Source organism: Mesoplodon bidens (assembly GCF_964165515.1).
Source record: "Mesoplodon bidens genome assembly, chromosome: 4".
NCBI lineage: Eukaryota > Metazoa > Chordata > Mammalia > Artiodactyla > Ziphiidae > Mesoplodon > Mesoplodon bidens.
In genome coordinates this window covers 140,873,025-140,876,270 of record NC_138160.1, presented here as the reverse complement: position 1 = coordinate 140,876,270, position 3,246 = coordinate 140,873,025, and positions in this window count along the sequence as shown.

Here is a 3,246-nt window from a genome sequence, read left to right as displayed (position 1 = left end):
AGAACATGAAAAATTGAGTTCCTTTTAGGAGGAAAGACTTCCCAGATGGACTCAGGGGAGAAACAAACAAAAAAGCAGGTAGCGTTAAATCGTGAGATGCCATTTTTTAACTTGTCAGATTATGGAAGATCAAAAAGGCTAGTGTTTATGGGCTGAACTGTGTCCTCCCCCAAATTCTTATGTTGAAGTCCTAATGCCCAGGCCCTCAGAATGTGACTGTATTTGGAGATAGGGTCTTTAAGGGGTGATTAAGTTAAAATGAGATTGTTAGGGTGGACCCCGATCCAATAGGACTGGTGTCCTTAAAGAGGAAAAAAAAATTTTTTTTACAGGAGGAAATTTTTTTTTTTTTTTTTTTCAATATATAAATTTATTTATTTTTATTTTTGGCTGTGTTGTGTCTTCGTTGCTGCCGTGGGCTTTCTCTAGCTGTGGCGAGCGGAGGTGCACTCTTCATTGCAGTGCACGGGCCTCTCATTGCGGTGGCTTCTCTTGTTGAGGAGCACAGGCTCCAGGCGTGCAGGCTTCAGCAGCTGTGGCTCGCGGGCTCTAGAGCGCAGGCTCAGCAGTTGTGGCGCACGGGCTTAGTTGCTCCGTGGCATGTGGGATCTTCCCAGACCAGGGCCTGAACCCGTGCCGCCTGCATTGGCATGCAGATTCCTAACCACTGCACCACCAGGGAAGCCCTACAGGAGGAAATTTGGACACGAACCCATGTTACCTGAAAACTGGGTTCACCTCTTGGTGGGTGTCGAGCCAATAGACATAACCAAGCCAAAGATGGGGAGAAGGAGGATTTACTATGACTTTCAGCAAGTAAGGGGAACACCGGGGACCTTTCCCAAAGCAGTGTCTCCTTGAACAGTGAAATTGGGGAAGTTTTAAGCTCAGGGTACATGCATATTCATGAAGGGGCTTGAGCAGAGGAGACTTCAGCATAGAATTGGGGCAAAAGTCCACAGAGTCCAAGCTTTAGTTGACTGAAGTCAAGAGGGTCCACATCATCATTCCACCCTCCACCTGGTTAGGGGCCTTAGTTCCTGCAGAACTCAAAGATACATTATTATAGGGAAAAGAATCTGAAAAACAATATATATATATATGTGTGTGTGTGTGTGTATATATATATATACATATCACTGTGCTGTACACCTGAAACTTACATAATATTGTAAAGCAAACTTTGATTAAAACTTTTTTTTAAAAAGATATCATGTCTATCCCTTGAGGAGGAACTAGGACTCTGCTGAATCACTCTACTACTGTTTGACTGCCTTTTCTCTGTTCCTGAATTCCTTTGTTCCCTTCAGATCATTAATTACTGAGACCTGTTCAAGGGCAAGCATTGCTGCCAGGCTTAGCTCACAAAATGGCTTAGGCCAAAATGGCTTCTCTTATGTCAAGAGAGCCATTCCTGGTTCTCTTTCTCTGGGGACCCCCTAACTTATCTGCTTACACAGGCACAGAGGAAAGACAAGGTGAAGACACACGGAGAAGACAGCCAGCTAGAACTCAAGGACAGACCTGGAACACATCCTTCCCTCGTGACCCTCAGAAGGAACCAAACCTGCCAACACTTTGATTTTCGACCTCTGGTTTCCAACACTGACAAAATTAACATCTGTTGTTTTAAGCCACCCAACCCATGGTACTTTGGTACACTGGCCATAGGAAACTCAGACACTGAGGGCATGTGGTGTAAATGGATAACATCTCTTTGCAGGAGTAGCTGATATCTCTGTTCATCTTTGGATAGATTACCCCAAAAGATGACCCTGTCTCTAGGTCTCAGGGCCTTCGGCCTGAGAGGTGACCTCAGGAAGCCCCTATGAGGGTCGGAACTTGAGACAGGGAGGGAAGGAGCCCTGCAGGGGTTGCCAGCGAGCAGGCGACTTTGGGCAATCTGGGCTGGGTCCTGCTGGGGACCTCAGGGGGGCAAACATAGCGCACAGCCTGAGAGTGGTCTCACCCAGGTGGTGAGGGGCTGCACTACATACCCTCCAGCTGTCCACAGTCATTGGCTCCTGGACTGTGTTCCTGAGGGGAACCCCAGGCTGGGTCCAAGTGGCTTACAGCAAAAAAAACAGTTGGTGCGAATCATGAATTCCAGGCTTGGCACCGGCATCAACTGTACTGTTAATACATCCCTGATCTTTATCCAGCAATTTCATTCCTAGAAACTTATGCCACAGGCACACTAGCTTATGAACCCAAAGAGGTACCTACAAGGAGGTTTGTTTCAGAAAGTGCCAGGAAACTCAACTCTGTCTTAAATAAAGAGGATAAAATGACTCGTGTTGCTGGAAGTTGAGGCAGTTCAGCTTCAGGTAAAGCTGAATCCAGCATCCCAGACAAGGCCACCAAGAATCCAATTTCTCTGCTCACCTCTGCTCTACTTCACCCTGGGGTTGGTTCCTATCTTGCAGTCACAAGACAGTGCCAACGACCACCCAGGGTTGGGGTTTCTTCTCCCGGGGCCAGTGGAAGAGGAAGGGTGCGTCTCAAAGCTCTCCCTCGAAGGGGTTAGCAAACATCTTTACTGTCACAGGCCCAGATGAGATCGTGTCCACCTCTATACATTAGAGGATGCCACAGTGGTGGAGGAGAGTGGGGAGAGGTTGACCTCACCCCTCAGGTTCAGGAGGTGGTGTGAGAAATGGGACCGACCAGAAATTGGGGTGGACGTGGTGGGGGGGTGAGCTCAGGAGCCCCAAGGAGCCACTACCACGTTTTCGTGGCAACAGCTCACTAACAACCTAGCTACCCATCAATAAGGGATGGGTGGATCTCATCACAGACCATCCCCCAGAGGAACACTAAACTGCTGCTAAACAATGAGGCCTGTACACAACAGGGACCGACGTGATAGAAATACAACTGGATGGGGCTTCCCTGGTGGCACAGTGGTTGAGAATCTGCCTGCTAATGCAGGGGACATGGGTTCGAGCCCTGGTCTGGGAAGATCCCACATGCCGCAGAGCAAGTAAGCCTGTGAGCCACAACTACTGAGCCTGCGTGCTGCAACTACTGAAGCCCACGTGCCTAGAGCCCGTGCACCACAACGAAGAGTAACCCCCACTCGCTGCAACTAGGGAAAGCCCACGCGAAGCAACGAAGACCCAACGCAGCCAAAAATAAATAAATTAAATTAATATATTTAAAAAAAATCTGTCGAAATAACTTCAACCCTGTTTTTGGTTCATGGGGGGTGAGGGTCAGAGCCGAAGAAGAGACATGGGCAGGAGA